We start from the raw sequence: 21,610 nt of genomic DNA, 5'->3' as shown, positions 1-21,610 counted from the left end.
TTCGGCATGTGCATTCAAAGATTGTATTCTGATCCCTTGGTTGTAACGAGTGGTTAATTGAGATAATGTTGCCTTTCTATCATCTCAAACTAGTCTGCCCATTTTCCTCTGACAACAAGGCATTTTTGTCCACACAATTGCAGATCACTGGATATTTTCTCTTTTTCAGACCATTCTCTGTAAGCTCTAGAGATGGTTTTGCATGAAAATCCCAGTAGATCAGCAGTTTTTGAAATACTCAGACCAACCCGTCTGGCACCAACAACCATGCCATGTTCAAAGTCACTTAAATGGACTTCAGAAAGTTGTCTTCACCACATCTAGATGCCTAAATGCATTTAGTTGCTGCCATGTGATTGGCTGATGGCCAGTGAGTGTAGTAACAAATGTTAACAAATCCAAAAAAAGTTAGAACAAAATTAACTAATGCATTTGTTTCATTTGAATGACATGATGCAATAGTTGTTTAGGTCCATGGGGCAAAGAATTACATTTTTTAATTCAGATAATGAATGGATAGCTCGGATAACGAATGGATCCAAATTTTGTTCCATTCATTAATTCAGATGCACAAGGTTCCAATCAATATTGTCCAATCTGCTCATGCCATTTCTCTTGTTGGGTTGGACTAGCATCCGAAAATATTGAATCCTTCCGATCCAAATCCGTCTGATTCGATAATATGTCACATATAAAATATATAGCAATCCTCCAGAAAAACTGCAGACTTTTTCTACTCCAACTGGACCAATGAACATATGGAACAAATACAAAAAATATGAAATGAATTCCAAAAATGAATTGGTTCAACATAACGAATATGACAAACTAGTATTCTTAAATGAAGAAATGCAAATGAAATGAAAACTTCTGGTGTGCACATGTCTACTCACTGTCCTCTTGTAAGCCCGTTTGGTCATATAGGTAAATGACACATTACCAAATATAGCGGATGTGTAGGAATGTATCGACTATCCTATACCTTCTGAGTGTAGTTCTGCCATCCAGAACATTTGCTCGGTGCACTCTACTCCCTGTGCTCTGACCTACTGGGGGAAAAAAAGATTAGTTACTGTGAGAGGCACAGACATTTTCTTCTTCAAACTTTGTTTCTACTTCATGTCTGGTTTTCTGCCTCCAGCCAAACAGGCCACTTTCAGAGCCTCATGCCATGTAAATTATTTTACAAAGTGTTTTGCTTCCCTTGCTGTTGGCACAGTAGTGTTTATTCCCTTCTGATGTCTGCAGGCAGCACTGCAGCATAATCCTAAGCGTGGCATTCCTGTTTTGCAGATGAACTGTTTTGTGGCTTTGTTGTTACAAGTAGATCAATGTAGTTATTTTGTGAGCTACGGACTTCCTGTGTTTGTATATTGGGACACCTTGGTTGCCTATGGACAATTATGTCTATGGCCTGTTACAGAGACTCAGCCTTTCATTGAACATCTGGCTGACCAAGGAGTTGCTGTTCTCTGTATGTGAGAATTATGTATCAAACGGAAGCTTTGCACCCACCCTTCTATCCACCCTGTAAGGGACCACCCGACAGCACCTGTCTCAGTCCCCTGATAGAGCCTCTCCAGAGTGCGGAGTCTAAGTTCCGGAGCACTTGTTCACCAGGGCCCCTGATGGTGGGGATGGACTTGGAGCGCTCCGGGACCAGGTCGCAGCTGCCGGATATCCCTATCAGTGGTAGAGGAGTCTGCCGGAGGCTCCTGCAGGGTGAGAGTCTGATGTGAGGGGACCCGGGGATCCCTGAGGGATGGATGGATGGATGGAGGAATGAGCAAGGGCAGAGTCAAACAAACCGTGTTGGTAGCCGGGGGGTCGGTGCGGTACAAAACAGTAGGCAAAGAATGGTCGGGTCACACGCTGGGTCAATAACAGGAGATCAAATCTAAAGGGGAGCATCCAGGAGCAGAGTCAGGCAAGCCAAGGGGTCAGGACAGGAGAAGGCAGCTAGGTCAGACAATCCGGATCAAAGTACTCACAACACAGGTAACAGGATATACAGAGAGACCATTCGGCAACAAGTAACAGTACTGGGCGCTTTAAATATCGCGCCCCGCGCTGTCATTGGTGCCAATCGCGCATTCACGCCCCCCAGTGCGCATGCGTGAACTCCGTCGTCGCGGTGGACTGAGTCCTAGCACCCGAATCCCCGTATGAGACGGTCTACTGCGCATGTGTCGGGACCAGCACCGCGGCGATCTCTGACACACCCAATCCCTGTATTGGCCATGAGAGGAGCATGCAAGGGGCACGCACATGCAAGGGGCATTGCCTTCTCCTTGGCTGGGAGTTCTCCCCTGTGTCCACACCCCGATCGAAGCCTGCTCATTGACAGCTCCCACACTGCTCCATCAGCACCCGCCCGTGCTAGCATGTCCTACCTGGCACGATCTGAACCAAGCAGGTCAAAGCCTATGTACACACCAGGAATGGAATAGTCCCCACAGCCAAGCACATAAGTATTGGAGGTGTCCTGCTTATGGATACTGGGGTTGATTTACTACAGGCACATAGGCTGTTCGCATTGCAAGGGAAGTTGCACTTTGCTAGGGAATTTTCTCCAGAGATTAGAAAATTAGGTAAAGCTGTTGCCTTCTATCATCTGTAAGCAAAAATACTTTTTTTATTTTCCTTGCATCTGAATGGGTATGTTCACTGAGCTAAGGGAAAATTATCTTGCAAACTAAAAATTCCCTTTGCAAAGTAAACAGCCTTAAGTAAATCAACCCCACTGACTCTAACTTTTCCTAGAGGATCCTAATACAGATTTCTGGGACAGAAGGGATGTAATCCAGCTATAATGTTCTGCAACTGTCCCAGTGTTTCTCCCAGTCAAACAAACCCAGAACAACACAAGAGATCATCTATATATGTGTGAGGCTCTGCCATGGTGTGAGAATAGGAAAGGGAGGTAGGGATGACACAGGATTCTCACATTTGCAGAATGGGAAGCTCCAGCGTGTTTATTCTGTTGTAGGTTTTCTCTGGGTTTTGTAATCTAGGATATGGGACCTGGAGTTTGAAGGTTCCAAAGTGTTTTGGGTGGGACGAAAACTTCTGTCCTGTGTCCGGACTTTGCTGGATGCCTGCAGTCTGTGTGAGAGCACAGGTGTGCAGGGTCATTATAAGCCAGGTCTGAGCCCCAGTTCACACTATAACCCACAAGTAAATCGCACAGGAATTACAACGCATTGCTGTGCAATTCACATGTGATTCAGTGAGGTGTGATTTGAGCCCATTCCTTTTTGAATGGGCTTAAACTGCACTGTTTTACATTAAAGAAGTGCAGGCACCTTTTTTGGAGCTGCACCGCAACCGCATTACATGTTTGTTTTGTATCATGCGATCCAGTGCGGGCAAACTATGCTGCATTTTTTATGCGTTTGGGGTGTTTTTAACTTTGCACTGATACCCGCAGCAGATTAAAAACACAGTGCGATTGCAAAGCGGTGTGGGGAACGCACAAGGATAGCTGTGTTCCCCTCACCGCATATGTGTGAACCTAGGCTGAGTGTAACTCAGTGCAGTTTCTTCTATAGGGAGCAAAGCCTTTGTGTGAGGATGGAGGCATGCACCAGCTAGGAGAGGTAACCTGCTTGGGAGACAAGACTTCATGTTGGAGTGATTCCCATACTCGTAGGACTATGAGAGTTGGGACAGCTAAGTGGGCTGGCAGAGGACCGAGAGAGCTGAGGCAACTATATAGTCCAGGAGGGGGATCTGTAAGTTTCTAGAGAAAGAGAGCCTGGGAGAACCTTATCCAGAGACCAGGAGTGGGCCCATGCAGTGAGACACTGCAAGTATAGGCTGAGTGAGCCTGAAGAGTCTACGGCACAGGTGTCAAACTGGCAGCCCTCCAGCTGTTGCCAAACTACAAGTCCCATGAGGCATTGCAAGATTGACAGTTACAAGCATGACTCCCAAAGGTAGAAGCATGATTGGGCTTGTAGTTTGGCAACAGCTGGAGGGCCGCCAGTTTGACATCTGTGCTCGTAGACTCTTCAGGCTTTTTGCAGTAGCTACAGAATTGCTTTCTCTAATGTATTTTGTTTTCTTGGTAAGAATAAATAAACTCCAGGCAATGAAGCGCTTGTGTCGCAATTATCCAGGCATCTGTAGCTCAGTTGCTGGGTGACTAACCAGTTTCAAGCTAGCTAGGGTTTCCCCAACTTTCACTAGGGCTGCTATTAAAAACCAGGGGTCCTGAACCGCCTGCCACTGCACTGTCCTCCTGCATTTGGCTGGATTGACATTTCACTGGACCCCAGAGGCATTGCTAGGATTGTGAAAGACCTGGTGCACCCCTTGGGCATGCAGAGGAGAGGAGGAAGGTGTATCAGTGTGTGGGCATGGACAAATTGTGCTAACTCTAGAAGGATATATATAAATAAAAGTGCAGCGCTAAGTGATAAATCTGAAAATTGTCCACTGTAAGTCCAGTTCATATAAACGTGCCAGGTGACAAATGGAAATCCACAAGGAAGTAGCAGAAATGCGCACTCACCAGAAGGCGGATATATATAAGCAGTATATATCAAAAGCTCATGGATCCTCAGTCAAGAAGAAACAGGTCTGGTCACTGTGGATTGGCCTTTCCTTTCCTCAAGGGTGCAGAGAAAAATTCTTCCTCCTCTTAGGTGGATGCTTGGATTCCTAATAAGGACTCTGAAAAGAGGTACTCCTCCAAGGGAGTCAGGAAAGGATGCCCATAGTGTAGTATGTTTAGAATAAACAGCTTTATTAAAGACAGTAATACCAGATTCAAACGGCAAGTGTCATCCAGATGTGATAGTAAAACTAACCCTAACAGTTAGAATGATGGCCGCCGGGCCTCCACATGGCTCCGGCGGCATAGCGTCTCGACGTCCAGGCTCCTCCTTACGCGTTACGTGCGCACGCACATCTTCAGAGGTATGGAACTCTAGAAGGGGCATAGGTAAATAAAACTTGAGTCTACCCACTGTAGAAACAGTACCTTCCCCCCTCCTCCAACCTTATCCTGCCTAACCTGTATAAAAAAGATCTGTGTATGTACCTATTTTCAAGCCACTCTGGTCACATGATCCTGCAGCTCTATATATGTGAGCACCCAGCCATTGTCGGCACTGCTGGATCATGGGATGTGGATTAAAAATAGGTAAGTACAGAGATCTTTTTATACAGGTTTGGCAGGATAGGTATGAGGAGGGGGGATTGAACATTTAAGAATAGTTATAGCCAGGCTTTTCTTCCACTTTAAATAAGAGCTTCATTAAATCATTTGGGTGACTACTTAGTGACTATCCCTTTTTTGGTCCATACATAGACTTTGATCTGGCTGGCACAGATAGAATTCTTCTTGGGTGCTGGATTAGCCATGCTGGCACAGGTGGGTGTTGATGGAGAAGTGTAGGAGGTGTCTATGGGTGGGCTAAAAGCATGTTGTACTTGATATTTTGCCAATTATGGAGAGGAAAGGATGTCTGCTGCCAGGGCTGGGCCACTTGTGAATGCTCAGAAGCCTGCAGCTAAAGCCAGCTGTAGATGGTTTCAATCTCAGCCAATTCAGCAAAGACTGGCTGAGATTTGATCAATCTATGGGCAGGCTGGTTGTACTGAAGTTGATACATCGATCAGATTTTTTCATGTGATCACTGCTGGCGGCTATACAGTAGCTGCCAGCAGTGATTCTTCTGTTCTGCTGGCAAGCAAGCCTCCCTGCTGCGTGAGGGATTCTATGTTGATGGGGGAATCAAGCAGTTTTCTTCCACCTGATGTGGAATGAAAAAAAATTGCATAGTCTACAGTCTTCTTTACTCAGGTTCTAAAGAGACATGCATGGCATTGGATCGAGCACAAAGAATCAGTAGGCCCATAGGCAGCCTTTGCCAGGCCCAGTACAGGAGAAATTCCTGTATCCCCCTCCCAGCAGCCCTTGCTCCAGTAGTCATTCTTGGCATCTAATGCAGCTTCCAATGACCATGACACTAGCAATTTGTAGTGTTGCATAGAAAAGTATCATAGGCAGATAGAGAAGCAACTCTGTAACAGCTGCAAATTGGCAGAGTTTGTATTTGTTACATTTCTCCTACAAAGTTGCTGGTATGACAGGACCCTTAGCACTTCTCTTGTTTGGAACAAATACATTGCAGTCAGTGGAAGGTCTGTGTTAGAGCATTTCAAGTGATTTGTGACTTAAAGTGATACTTTGTGATATTATTTGTTTCCAAAAATACACATCCTCTAATTAATGGCCTTGTAAGTTTCCTTCTTGTAAGACCCGCCGTAAGTTTCCAAACCTCTCCTTTCCCTCTCACTACCATTTGTTTAGTACAAGCAGTACATGTTAGTTGCAGTCATGTACACTACAAATTCCAAAGTCCATAGTACATCTCAAGAGTTAGAAAGAGGGTGGCTATGTTCTAACATACAGTGGGACAATGGAGCACAAACATAGCCACCCTCAGACAGGAAGGCAGATCACAGCAGCAAAAAAGGAGATTTGGAGGAGGCTGTGAGCTATTAGAGGTACTTTTCTGAGTTAATGAATACTTGGTTTTCTTTAACACCAGAACTTAGTGTAATTTGGATAGACTTTTTACAACGCTTGAAGCTATCTGCAGTTATTTCCACCTTCAGCTTCGTTGTGGTATCCAATGCAGCTTCTAATGATCAATGTACACCAGGGAATTTTATTTGCAAAAAAAAAAAAAAAAAACACTGTAGCCTGCCACAACAAATCTGTAGCCACCTACAGCAACAGATGTAGTCAGCTACAAATCACTAGAGAGAACAGGCAGAGAGATTTTTAGCTGCTAATGTGAGCAGACCTGTGGAGAAACGTTATTTTCTGGCACCAACAACTTCATTCTTCTGGTTATTTCCCGTATCTATTAAAGTACCTGGTGATATTGGACATATCGCTGACAGAAACCAATTAAGAGTCTGCAAACTGCATCCACAAATGCATTTTCTGTATTCATTTATCCTTTCCTCTTTCTTCTACTTGTAAATAATATCCCAAGATATGTTTACAAAAAATCAAAATTTTAAGAATATCTAAACCCTAAAACAAAAACTTAATATATTGCAGCCCATCAATCCTTAGATGTGTTGGCTGCATTTGGTTTCCTTTTTTAATGATTCAGTAAGTTTTCATAAATTTTTAAATAACATAGCACATAGCTTCTGTGTATTGGCAGCAGTATGAGCGACTTCCTGTCTGCTGCCAGAATGAAAGAGTTACGCTGAGTACTTCTCTGCCATTCTTGGGCCCCTTTCACATGGGGTGGACCAGTCAGAGGATCCGTTTGCCCACTGGGGGATCTCCACTGAGCAAGCGGATGACAGGTCCATGTCCGCTCCATTTATGCAGAGCAGACACGGACACAACTCACTGTCCTTTATGGGCTTTCAGATGGAAACCCATTTCCATTCAACTGTCAATCGATCGGCCAGACAGATGGGGAACAGATCCCCTTCCATCTGTTTTTAATGGACAGTACTGGATGCAGGCGGGTGTAAACAGACACATGTCCATTTACACCCACCGCTCCATAGAGAGCAATGGAGCATTTGAACGGGTCCATTTGAAAAATGGATAGGTGGACCCGATCGGTCGGAAAGAGGCCTTATCGGCCAAGGTGGAGAGGTGGGTGGAGTTATGATTTCAACTATGGCAAATCAGAGAAAGCCTTGTATTCATTGATTAAAATACAAGGCTTCTCCTGAATGGCAGAGAATCACTTGGGTGACTCTCTCTAATTTGTAGCAGACTATAAGTTGCCCATGCTGCAGGAACACTTACTATATGTAGCTAACACCACATCATTGAGTAATGGGAATAGTTTGTTTGGGCCAGTTTCCAACTGTTTCAATAAGATTCTTTTTAAGGTGGGCTCAAACAAAGTTTTAGTTCTCAGTCTATATTTTGACTAAAGAAAATCTAGTTTTATTTCTTTTTAAAAAGAGATAAAAAGAGTTATGTGTTTCTGTAAGACTCTCGCTTGATGTACAGTTATTGTGTGGTTACAAGGACTGCAACATACAGTCATGGCCGAAATTGTTGGCACCCTTGATATTTCTCCAGGAAATCATGTATTTCTCACGAAACGTATTGCATTAACACATGTTTTGCTATACACATGTTTATTCCCTTTGTGTGTATTGGGACAAAACAAAAAAAGGGAGGAAAGAAAGCAAATTCGACATAATGTCACACAAACCTCCAAAAATGGGCTGGACAAAAGTATTGGCACCCTTTCACAACTGCGGATAAATAAGAATGTTACAAGCATGTGATGCTCCTGTAAACTCACCTGGGGCAAGTAACAGGTGTGGGCAATATAGAAATCACACCTGAAAGCAGATAAAAAGGAGAGACGTTCACTTAACCTTTGCATTGTGTGTCTGTCTGTGCCACACTAAGCATGGACAACAGAAAGAGGAGACGAGAACTGTCTGAGGACCTGAGAACCAAAATTGTGGCAAAATATCAACAATCTCAAGGTTACAAGTCCATCTCCAGAGAACTAGATTTGCCTTTGTCCACAGTGCGCAACATTATCAAGAAGTTTGCAACCCATGGCACTGTAGCTAATCTCCCTGGTCGTGGACGTATGAGGAAAATTGATGAAAGATTGCAACGCAGAATAGTCCGGATGGTGGATAAGCAGCCCCAAACATGTTCCAAAGACATTCAAGCTGTCCTGCAGGCTCAGGGAGCATCAGTGTCAGCGCGAACTATCCGTCGACATTTAAATGAAATGAAACGCTATGGCAGGAGACCCAGGAGGACCCCACTGCTGACACAGAGACATAAAAAAGCAAGACTACAGTTTGCCAAAATGTACTTGAGTAAGCCAAAAGCCTTCTGGGAAAACGTCTTGTGGACAGATGAGACCAAGATAGAGCTTTTCGGTAAAGCACATCATTCTACTGTTTACCGAAAACGGAATGAGGCCTACAAAGAACAAAACACAGTACCTACGGTAAAATATGGTGGAGGTTCAATGATGTTTTGGGGTTGTTTTGCTGCCTCTGGCACTGGGTGCCTTGACTGTGTGCAAGGCATCATGAAATCTGAGGATTACCAAAGGATTTTGGGTCGCACTGTAGGGCCCAGTGTCAGAAAGCTGGGTTTGCGTCCAAGATCCTGGGTCTTCCAGCAGGACAATGACCCCAAACATACGTCAAAAAGCACTCAGAAATGGATGGCAAAGAAGCGCTGGAGAGTTCTGAAGTGGCCAGCAATGAGCCCAGATCTAAATCCCATTGAACACCTGTGGAGAGATCTTAAAATTGCTGTTGGGAAAAGGTGTCCTTCCAATAAGAGAGACCTGGAGCTGTTTGCAAAGGAAGAGTGGTCCAAAATTCCGGGTGAGAGGTGTCAGAAGCTTATTGATGGTTATAGGAAGCGACTGATTTCAGTTATGTTTTCCAAAGGGTGTGCAACCAAATATTAAGTTAAGGGTGCCAATACTTTTGTCCAGCCCATTTTTGGGGTTTTGTGTGACATTATGTCATATTTGCTTTTCTGCCTCTGTTTTATATTTGTTCCAATACATACAAAGGGAATAAACATGTGTATAGCAAAACATGTGTTAATGCAATACCTTTTTTGTGTGAAATACTTGATTTTCAGGAAAAATATCAAGGGTGCCAACAATTTCGGCCATGACTGTATACAATGAGCAGGCTCAGACATTATTTATCACGCACATCTAGGCCATGGCAAATATTCAGGGCAGTGTAGCCATGGGTATTTCTCACCACGCTGTGCACACTGCTTCTATATCTCTGCATCAAATTATCCCTTCTGTAGTTGGAATATGGAAGTTGGTGTTTGCATGCTACACTAAACTGTTAAGAAGTAAACAAGCTCTTAGAGAGTTGGAGAGTAACAATGTTACCCCGTCTGTTGCAAACACCAAAAAGCAAGCTAAGGAGGTTTTAGGGAATTGAAAACCCTTTAAATGACTGCAATGAATTGTAGGCCCCTGCCATTCTAGTCACGTTCATCAAACCTTCTTAGGCTCCATTAGCCATGATTCTGCTTGTCCATTGTGAGTCAGTGAATCCTGATATCTCCATAACAGAAACTGATAAATAATTACTTTCCAGTAAGCATCATCAATGTGTTGTGTTTTGATCTGCTGGAATTAATGGATAGGTGACAGTGATATAATTGCACCAATTGACACAAAAGCTTATTGTCCGTACTAAGCAATAAAATAGGTTGGAAATGAACAGAAAGTGCAGTTACGTGATATATCTGTATGTGTCACACTGCCTTATAATGTACTGTGAAAATCTGATTTGTGTTTTAATGCATGATCAAATTCCATATGGTTGTGCGTATGCTTTGTAAAAATGCCAGCCATGTCAAATATTATACTGCATACAGAAATGTGGCAATTGATGAACATGACACCATTATCAAATAAGGGAATATTATTTGGAGTGGCATTGTCCTTGGGCACTTTGCCTTTTTGATTGTATTACAGTGCTGACAATTACTTTGCTGTGGACAGCTTTTTGACTTTAAAGAGCTCTGCTAAATACTTTATTCATTGAGTAAAATGGTTTTTCAACATGGCTTTATTTTCATTTTACAAATCGAATTGTTAAAGAACATTTAGGTGAGTGTCAATGGTGTTCTGTGTATGGCCAGTCTTCTTGCTTAATGTGTCACAAATGAGTAGGTCTGAATCTTAACTATATAAATAAATATTCATGCTTTTAAAAGCTTGCAATGTTTTGGAAGAATAGTTCATTGATTAAATGTATTGATTATAACAGTTTGGAATTTTCAGACAATATGCATCTTGTAAGAATATACAATAAAGTTTGTTAATTAAATAATTTGTTAATCCAATGTTCACGGAAGCCGCATGATCTGTGCACAACATCTCCAAAGACCCAGTTATTCCTCCATTTGGTGCTGCCATTTTATCATCACAGCCTGTATGGCAGGCACGTCTGCCCTTCTTGTAACAAATCTGTGTATCTGCAGTAGGTATACATCAGTGACCAGGCAAACTCGTTACAGATGGTGCTGAGGACTTAGCTGTTGACTTTTGATAAAAAAAATCAGAATTTGCATATCTGGAAAAATGCTACTTATCTTGGCTGGATTTACACTAAATGCATTGCATTTAGGTTTTACTTTTCTTTAAAGAAGAATTCCAGGCTAAACTTAACTAGTCTTCAAAATGCTCCCCCCACCCATAATACCTATGCTGACTAACCTGTGTAAAAAGGATGTATATGCTTACCTATTTTCAGTTTGCTTCAGTCCAGTCACGTGCCCTTGCACCCCATTGACCGGCAGTGGCAGCTGCAGGGGAGAAGAGGGATTGCCGACAATGGATGGACCATAGGAACCTCTTCAATGCTTCAGGCTTTATCAGCCATTGTCAAGTGCTTTCCCTTCTCCCCTGCAGCTTCAACTGGTTAAAACTTGTTAGGTGTAGCCTGGAATTCTACTTTAACGTGTTGCCGCATGCTTCGATATATGGTATCACATTTCAGCATATTCCATTTTCACTCAGCTCACTCCAGAGACTGGACCTAATGGAAACAATGGAGTTTGGCTTCTCATTGCATGGTGCGCCCTTTATGTTTTGAGGAAACAAGGAGTGCTCTTGAAACAGCTGATGGAGTGGATTATGAATGTACCACTATTTAGGAAGTAGAAAAGTTAAATGAAACACTAAACTCTGGTTTAAATCAACAAAATGTGTGTTTTGTCGGTAGGATGTGTGTTCAGAGGCCAGTGCGTAGCCCCTGAAGATGTCCTCTAGTGACAAAAATGCGTTGTGTGAAGCCTTAGTGACACCATTACACATGCCGATGGACAACCTTTGGCTGATACATGCTGTATTTTATCTTCCCCCTTTGAGTATCTTGTAAAACTTGTATAACAGTATTGCACTACTAGTCTGTCCTCCTCCTCTTGTGGCGCATACATGATGATTTGAGAAGATGTGATGTATGTGATTTGGATGTAGTGAGACAATATTTAACATGAATGTATTTTATTTATTTTTTTTCATTGTTATTTATTTGGAGATCATGTATTAGGTTTTGGCACAATTTGATATTTTACTGCACTTTTGCTGATACACATATTATTAATATTATTATAATACAGGATTTATATAGTGCCAACAGTTTGCACAGCGCTTTACAATATAAAGGGAGACAGTACAACTACAATACATTTCAGTACAAAAGGAATAGGAGGGCCCTGCTCGTAGAACCTACAATCTAAAGAAAGGGGGAGGTGGTACAAAAGGTGATAGGTGCAGAGGATGATCTGATGGAAGTAGCTCAAGTACAGTTCTTAGGTGAAGGTGGGGTAGGCTGCCCTGAATAAGTGAGTTTTCAAAGATTGCCTAAAGGCAGACAGGGTGGGGGCTGACCAGACATACTGGGCTAGGGAGTTCCAGAGGATGGGAGAGACTTTGGAGAAGTCCTGGAGGCGAGCATGGGAGGAGGTGATGAGGGAGCTAGAGGGCAAGATGTCTTGGGAGGAGCAGAGCGGGCAATTTGGATGATATCTGTGGATGAGTTTGGTGATGTAGCTAGGGGCAGTGTTGTGGATAACTTTTTATGTTGCTGTTAGTATTTTTAATTTTGCACATTGGGTTAGTGGAAGCCAGTGAAAGGATTGGCAGAGAGGGGCAGCAGTCTCTGATTGGTTGGAAAGGTGTAGCAGCATTCATAATAGACTGAAGAGGGGATAGCCTGTGTAACAGTAGACCAGTGAGGAGGGAGTTGCAGTAAATAAAGGCGAAATATAACCGAAACATGGATAAGTTGTTTTGTGATGTCATTGGTCAGAAAGAGGTGGATTCTGGAAATTTTGCGTCGGTTGAGGCAGCAGGATTTAGCCAGTGAATGGATGTAGGGCCCAAAGGAGAGGTCAGAGTCTAGGATTACACCTCGCACCCTGGCATGAGGGGAAGGACCAATGGTTGTGCTGTTGATCTTAATGGTAAAGCCATGGGGGATTGGAGAGGAGGCAATATTTCAAGCTTGGTTTTGGAAAGATTGAGTTTAAGGGAGTGGTGTGACAGCCATACTGATATGTCCCTTGGTAGATTTGTGCTACGTGAGAAGATTTAGGAGGTGAGCTGGGGAGTGGAGAGATAGATCTGGGTGTCATCAGCATAGAGGTGGTATTGGTAGCCATAGGAGGTTATCAATTGGCCCAGGGAGGAGGTGTAGAGAGAGAAAAGGCAGAGCCCAAGGACAGAGCCTTGGGGTACTCCAACGGGAAGAGGAGCGGAGGAGTTGTTGTTGTATATGATGCTGAAAGTGGGCTGAGAAAGGTAAGAGGAGAACCAGGAGAGAGCACGGAGGCCAATCGGGTGCAGTTTACTGAGGAGGAGGAGTGGGTGGTCGACTGTGTCAAAGGCAGCAGAGAGGTCTAGGAGTATGAGTATGGACTAATGGCCATTGGTTTTAGCAGTCAGTAGGTCGTTAGTGAGTTTTAGTAGGGCAGTTTCAATGGAATGTTGTGGACGAAAGCCAGACTGTAGAGGATTGAAAAGGTTGTTGTCAGTGAGGTAACAATTCATACAGTTGTGAACAAGGCGCTCGAGAATTTGGAGGCAAACGGAAGCAGGGAGATGGGTCTTAAGCTACTCAAACAGGTGGGGTCCAGCAAGGGTTTTTTAAGTATTGGGGTAACCAATGCATGTTTGAGCGGGGAGGCAAAGGTGCCTGTGGAGAGTGAGCGGTTGAAGATGTGGGTTAGAGAATTTACGATAGAGCAGGAAGGAGGTTGCAATAATCGTGAGGGGACAGGGTCCAGGGGGCAGGTGGTAAAGTGAGCCTTGGTAAGGAGTTCGGTAACTTCCAGTAACAGGGTCGAAGGAGAAGAGTAATGAGTGTGGTGTTGGGCCTGGTATGTTGGTTGGAGGAGGAAGCTTGACACTGGAGATCTCATTATTTAAATTGCTGTATTATGAAATCATCAGGCTGCTGTTTTATAGTGCCCCACTGTTTGTTTAGGCTTTTGAAACACCCTCCTTTCATGGCCACACACCTGCCTGTTTTCAGATCAGACTCCCTGAGCTTCCCCCTTCCACAAACCACACCCAGGTTTTGCAAGTTCTTTACATAAAGCCTACTGTGTTAGTAGGAAGTAGATCAGCACACAGCAGAGGATCTAGTTCACTTGCTAGTTTGTTTTGTAGGGTGTTAGCCAGGCATGAAAAGCTATAGTATAGAGAAGATGCAGGGCAGTATTTGTGAAAGTATCTTTCTGTGTCTGCCCTGATGCTCCCCATGGTCAGCAAGTGTTGTGATCAAGGCCTCAAGCACACTGACAATCATTTTTAACTTCCCTAGAAGCCAGCAGTGTTGTGCATTAATTAATGCCCGAACACTTGACACGTGTAAATGCATGTAAACACAGTGTTTACAAGTGTCAAGCATTTTGGGCAAAAAAATGCTTGACACTTGTAAACACTGTGTTTACATGCATTTACACGTGTCAAGTGTTCGGGCATTAATTAATTTAATTGGCCAGAATCAATAAGTTATTCTGGCCTTTGAAATAAATTAACGTTCAAGCGATAAACGCACCTAGAGTTAGGTGTGTTTAGACATGTCAAGGGTTTTTTTCAGCCAAAACATTGCTGCACATAGGATAGCATGCTGGGGGGTTTAGAGGCAGTAAAAAAAACACCTGATGCCCCTAGGAGCAGCTGTAAAAGCATCCAGTGTGCATGAGGCCTATTGCAGGAAGCAGATTAGCACTTTTAGCTAATTGCCAATCTACTTAGAGTGTTTGTTTGAGGAAGATCTAGACAACCTACACAGTCTAGACACAAGGTACAAGGGTGGCATGCAGCCAAGGGCCCTACTCCCACTGGATTTACATGGAGTGGCATTCAAAGTGTACAATAAAATAGGCTGTCATTCTTCATTTACCTCTCCTGATGCTCATGGTGTATCTGCTGACTGGTCCTACCCAATTCTTCCCAATATATTACCAGCCCCCCACTCGCTGATCAGCTAGTTTTGGAAACATCACAGGTGTCCTAGTTGCCAAGGAATCGCTAATGATGTTCCCTGTCCTTTTGGACCCCTATGAAGTTGTTCAGCTTGTATGGGCAGTATGTCCACCCCAACACACATACTCATTTTCTATCTACCTCTGACATATACACATATCATAAAAGACTTTAAAAGATGTTTGTCATTGTGTTATGATATTATGATGGATATCTTGCCCCACAACCCTCTCTACCCCCAAACTACAAAACTAGCCAAATCCTCCAGGCCCACTAGCTGTCAAAAATTAATGATAGTCCAAATATCTAACCAAAATGGGAGGCTGGAGGAACATCAAGTGTGACTTGTTAAAAAAGTAAAGGCTTGACATGGATCATGACAAATGAACGCCTGTCAGCGTTCCTACATGACAAACTGTCCTTCTTTAAACTTGGGACCCATGGATCAGATACTTTACAGATTCCTCATGACTTGGATAGCATACTCATACCTGGACCTAGGAGGGCGCAGATTTTCTTCTCTTTTCCTTTCTTCCTTCTTAGTTTTTCTTTTCTTTTTTTTTTAGTCCTTCCCTTTATTAGAGGGTGATTCTTTTTTTTCTTTTTTTTTTTTAAATCACTGCATGAGGCACACTGACTTTGTCTCGTTGTAGGCAACAGGTGATATTGAAGGTTTGTCCAAGAGGCCGATCTGTTGCACACAGATTGGCATTTTTTTAAGCTCCTGAAAGCTGTTATTAGCATTTTTTTACTACTCCTAGACGCTAAATAGTGTTATCCTATGTGTCCATGCTCACTACTTTAGAATATTAGCATTTTAGCTGCAGTGTCTAGGAACAGAAAAAAAATGTTTTTGTAGAAATTGTTGAAGTGTATTTCCCGCAGAAAAAAAATGTTAAACACCGCTAAACGCTACTAAAATGCCCCTCACAGCTTTTTTTCTAGCTTTTTTTCCTCTACATGTACTGTAAAAATGCTAATGCTCCTAAACACTACTAAAATGCTACTAAAAACGCTATTACCAGCATTTTTTATCCAGGGTTTTGAGCTTAAAAAAAACGCTAGTGTGCATGGAGCCTTATTGGTAAACATAAACCTACTAAGTCCATAATCACCCCTACAAACAGGTTGCCATTACAGCCAAGCCACTGTTGTCACAAGCTTGATAGTTCCAGTGCTTCTATGAAGAATCTACAAATAGACATATGATTCTGTATTTCTGTACTCTACCAGCAGCCAGTGGGGGACTTCTTGGCATGGGACCCAAAGAGATGTAAAGACCAGCTGGGATTTGGAACTCTGCCCCTGTGCGTCGTAGAATTTGTGACTTTTTTTGGGCGGAGTAGCTCTTATTAATATTCTCTAACTATTATCCAAAGCTCTCCTTATTATAATCTTTCAGAATACAAAAAAAAGCTTGGAGGGAGAGATCCTTTTAGAATACAGATAAGAAATAAGAAGTAGTTCTTCTACAAAGCAGACTATACACTGACAGCTATCCTTTATCTCATAAGCAGCATTGTGTGTGAAAACCAGAGCAGCATCTCATATTCTGAGCTGTATTTGTAATTTCCAGGAACAAAGAGTTCTGTTCTGCTGAGCATTTAATATACAGTCATTTTATGACTTTTCTTGACAGAAGATAAAATCTCTTGCCCAAGGTCACAGTGAGACTTGCAATACCATGCAGTCCCGCTTCTCAGAGTAAAAGAAAGTCTCATTTATATGATGGAAACTGCTATATGAAAATGTTCATATCTAAAGGCCAAAGCATTTGTATCTTAACATGTTTGTAAAAATTAATCATGATCTTTATAGTCAAATTTTTGGTTATAACGCGATTTGATTTTAGATCTTTTGTGGTAACTGAGACCCTTAATAACTCGAGTTTCCTCAAAGCTAGGCCTGATAGGCAAACCAATCCTCAGAGGAGTGCAAGATTAAGCAGGCTTTTCTGCCTTTACATAATCAGGCTGGAGGCTCAGACCATGATGAATGGGATAGCAGATTTTGAGGCAACTGTGCCCTAAGGAAGCTGTAGATCCAAGCTGTGTTTTAATGTGCCATTATGTTCTGTAGTCCTATCATGAACTATCCCCTAGGGCAGTGGTAGGCAATCTCAGATCTCCAGCTGTGGTGAAACTACAAATCCCATCATGCATCTGCCTCTGGGAGTCATGTTTGTGGCGATCACAGTCTTGAAATGTCTCATGGGACTTGTAGTTCCACAACATATGGAGCGTTATGCCTACAGCTGCCCTAGGGCATTTAGAGAGAATAGGAATGTTATGAAAATGTATGAAAGAAAGCAAGAATATGGAAGTCATAACAAGTCAAAAAAGTCAAGAACGTTTTATAGATGGCAATGAGGATTATATACTGTAAATGTCTGTGAATCCAAGGCTGGAGATTAAATACAAGAGATATGGAAGAATGGGAGTATGACCTGTAGGAATCCAGGACCCTCCATGGGCTGTAGTGCTATAGTGTAACTATTATGTTCAAAAAAGCACTGGCTACTGCTCACTTCATATCCACTTCCCGCTGCCTGCGGACAGGCAGGTGATGAGGTGTGTGGGTTCACATTCTACCCTGACATAGACAAACTAAGGTTAAAGGGGGCCCTGGTATAAGAAAAATCATATATAGAGAGAAAGAAAAAGGGGAGAGTGGGAGAGAAAAAGAATCCAATCAGGGACATTATTATAGAAAAGTAAATATGTGTGTATGTGTGAAAAGAAAAAAAAAGTCAGTGTTAAAAAACTTGCAGATGGGTGGCTGTGCCCGTTTAATGTAAATTTTGCCTCATCCCCACCTGGTCAGCCTTGGTGCTCTATACAGCCTCCCATAGATATGAATGACTATGTGTGGCTGTAATCTGGGTTTACGGTGGTGCAATCATAAACATGAGTATAGTATAAAGCAAATGCAAAAAATAGCATATTTTCTATTTTTTGTATGTGCCCATATGCTATGCTCATAATGTACTAGTGTTCATCACATAGCGTGCAGAGTGTTACTGCGTATGTGTGGGTGACGTCATCCACTATTGTCTATGTGAATATTTCCTAATCGGTATACATTTAGGAGATATTCCTTGTACCTACAGGTAAGCCTGATGGTAAGCTTACCTGAAGGTACAAGTTAAAAAATAGAATTTACTACCACTTTAAGTTCAAAAACAAAAATGTAATATATTGTAACTTAGATGTGGCAGCTGCATTAGTTTTATTGTTTTTGGATTTTTATTTATTCTCACCTGCTGATCCTGCTAGTAAGTCTGTTATTTTTCAGTGTCCCTTACAAGACCAAGCTATCCAGCAAAAATGGTAGTTAGCTTTTATTCATTTATTTAAAATCTTTATCCCAAAAGGAAAAAAAAACAGTTGCTGTAACTGCTGAAAAGTGATTTTAATTTGTTAGGTGTAGCCATCTAGATCTGATAATGCATCGGAAGCTGTACATAGATGACCCATTTTTTTTCGATCAGCCAGCGGCCTGATTAAAAAACAAACCAAAGGATTGCTCTAGGGATACACCAATACTCTTTTTTTTTTTTTTTATCAGTGAGTACAAGTACCGATACTTTCGGTCAAGTACTTGATGATACATTGTGGTACAATTTGCATCAAAATAAAATGTATGGATGCAAATTGCACCGCAAAGAATAGCATGTGATTTGAACAGGAATATGGTGTGATTCCTGTCCAAATCGCATGCGGTTTCCCCACAGCTCTTGTGTGAACCCAGAGGCGGTACAGAAAGCCTCCCTGCACCAAACCCATGCTGTTACAGAAGGATTTGAAATCCCTGCAGCTTTCTCTCCTCTCAGTTCAGGGATGACAGTACAAGCTAGAAGGCTTTTCATTGGTCAGCACCGTCACAGTGCTGACAGATCAGAAGCCATCTAGCCCATATTGTTATCCCTGCAAGGAGAGTAGAGAAAGTTGCTTCACAGGTCTGGGGACTTGAAATTCTGTGACTGTGCTGACCAGTCAGAAGCTCTTTGACCCGCACTGGCATCCCTGCACTGAGAGGAGAAAAAGCCGCATGGATTTCAAATCCCCAGCTTTTCCTTCTGTGACAGCATGGGATGAGTGCAGAGAAGTTTCCTGCACCGTCCCTGTGTGAACTCAGACTATGACAAGCTTGAGTTCACACAGGAGCAGTGGGGAAAACCACATGTGATTTGGACAGGAATCACATGCTATTCTTACATACATTTTGTATTGATACAAATCGCACCACAAAGTTTTGGTTTCAGGTATCTGGAGCATTTTCACGAGTATGAGTACTCATGAAAATACTCAGTTTCTGCATCGGTGCATCCCTAGATTCCTCCATACACACAAACAAGGTGGATAGAGGAATCCTCCCCACTGCATTATTGTATTCTGACAGTGAGACTCCTCTGCGGCTGTAGCTGCTGATTGACAAAACTTTTCAAACATTCCAATCTTCAGACGCCGAGCCAATGATTGACTTCTGTTGAACAGGGGCAGTCATATATAGGGGCGGACTGACAACTCATAGGGCCCACAGGAAATAGGGGATTATGGGGCCCCTGTGTCCTTGCCCACACTCAAAAAAGCCTATAAAAAAAATACCAGGGGCATTTCATGGGGCCCCCTACTGACCCCGGGCCTTCGGGCAGTGCCCGAGTGCTCAAATGGTCAGTCCGCCCCTGGACATACATGAATCGAAACTCATGTGGGCCCTGCTGACCTGGCCAAATTTAAGTCCATCTATGGCCAGCTTAACATTACCCTCTTCATCGCTCCTACATCCAGATTAGAAACATCCAAAGACAGGAAGTGTATTACTGGCTGGATCACCAGATGAAATTAAAAGGAAAAAGCCTATGAAAAAGAACACTAATGCAGAAAATTCTATGGATTGGTAATCTGCAGTATACTGTATTACGTTTATAGTTTTGGGTTTGCCATCACTTTAAAGGGTGTGCTGGATTGATATTATATAAGTATGCTGTATGTAATCCATGTCTGAGTGTGGTTTTTGTGCATGTGGCTGTCAGTTCAGTAAGGAAGGGGGGAAGATGTGTCCAGTGTGGAGCAATGTGGTTGTTACAATCAGCTTGTAGAGTGCAGGATTTGGCCTACTAAGACAGATGAATGTGGCTCTCCGGGTACAGGCATATCTGTATTTATATGGAGTGATGTACACACTAGCTGGTCTAAAGCAGGGAACATATTTACAGGGAAGGACACATTCTGTGTAACAATGTTTACTGTATTATATAAGCACATATTAGGTTCGTTTACTAAGGCTGCTTTCACACTGATCTGCCGCAAAAACGCATAGGCGTTTTTACCGCGCTTTTGCTGTGCTTTCTGAGCATTTTTAAAGGACACATGACTTAAAAACTACACCAAAAACGCTTCCTTGAGGCATTTTTGAGGTGCTTTTCAGGCGTTTTTTTATTGATTTCAATGGGAAGAGGCGTTTTTTGACCTTTTTTTTTTACTCGCCAAACATGCCCCAAAGATGCTGCAAGCAGGAGTTTTTACACCGCACCACAAGCACAACGCCTCAGTGTGAAAACATACATAGATTACATTAACATACACAGGGAAGAAATTTTCTTGAACTTTTCAGGTGCTTTTTTTTAACGCAAAAACGCTTCAAAAATTCCTCTGTGTGAAAGTAGCCTAAAGAGGTTGGGAAACATCACCCAAATGTGTGTGGAAATGTTTCCTTTAGTTTCACAGTCATGTAAACAAAGAAACACCCGTTCATGTGCAAATGCTTTTTCCATGGTTGGATAATTGATAATTTTTTGTATCGGTTGTATGCTGAATATAGAGCAATTTGTTATATAACAGGTATAAGATCACAATATGTCATATTATTATTATTATACAGGATTTATATAGTGCCAACAGTTTGCGCAGCACTTTACAATATAAAGGGAGACAGTACAATTACAATACATTTCAGTACAGAAGGAATGTGAAGGCCCTGCTCGTGGAGCTTACAATCTAAATGTCATATACATTGATACGTGGATTGGATAATTGTGTTACTGTTTATACTCTGTGTCCTTATGTTTGCCATGTGACACATTGCATACATGTATGTATACCATTTAAATGTCACGTGATGTGGCACAATACACAGAATAAGCATAGTCCACCCCGTGCACATTTGCTCTGCTCTATACCAATTTACATTATAGAACTAGGTTATCTGTTGCAGAAACAAGACCATTGGGACAAGTTTTAGAGTGGTCAGCCATCAGGCATCTGTCTAACCCAGGGTAGGCAACCTGTTGATCATGGACAGGTGACGGGTAGACAGGGGCGGACTGACAACTCATGGGGCCCCGGGCAATAGGGGATCATGGGGCCCCTGTGTCCTTGCCCAAACTCAAAAAACCTATGAAAAAGGTACCAGGGGCATCTCATGGGGCCCCCTACTGACCCCGGGCCCTCGGGCAATGCCCGAGTTTCCAAATGGTCAGTCCACCCCTGCGGGTAGATCACATTGCTTACTTTTTGACCCCTGAAACCTCGACAGGAGTGGGGTGACATTTACTGGAACCAATCGCCGGTCTTTTCCTCCTGCAGCAG

The 21,610-nt window shown here is 42.7% G+C and overlaps 1 protein-coding gene and 1 long non-coding RNA gene across 6 annotated transcripts in view; one reads left to right on the top strand and one right to left on the bottom strand.

Moving 5' to 3' along the window:
- ANK3 (ankyrin 3) overlaps positions 1-21,610 on the top strand; it is an 818,082-nt gene that overhangs the window by 368,750 nt on the left and 427,722 nt on the right. The window lies entirely within an intron of this gene.
- LOC149457739 (uncharacterized) overlaps positions 1-21,610 on the bottom strand; it is a 245,107-nt gene that overhangs the window by 100,280 nt on the left and 123,217 nt on the right. Inside the window, exon 5 of one of the 4 annotated variants that reach the window (XR_016313570.1) lies at positions 4,730-4,933. The exons of the other annotated variants lie outside the window; for them this stretch is intronic. This is a non-coding gene — a long non-coding RNA (uncharacterized LOC149457739). Of the gene's footprint in view, positions 1-4,729; positions 4,934-21,610 lie in introns of those variants that run through there. 4 annotated transcript variants of the gene reach the window in all.

The sequence above is a fragment of the Staurois parvus genome, unplaced genomic scaffold, assembly GCF_062004578.1.
Source record: "Staurois parvus isolate SC_StPar_1 unplaced genomic scaffold, SC_StPar_1.0 ptg000303l, whole genome shotgun sequence".
Taxonomy (NCBI): Eukaryota; Metazoa; Chordata; class Amphibia; order Anura; family Ranidae; genus Staurois; species Staurois parvus.
Note: the sequence above shows the minus strand (reverse complement) of the source record. Positions and strands in the feature narration are given on the sequence as shown.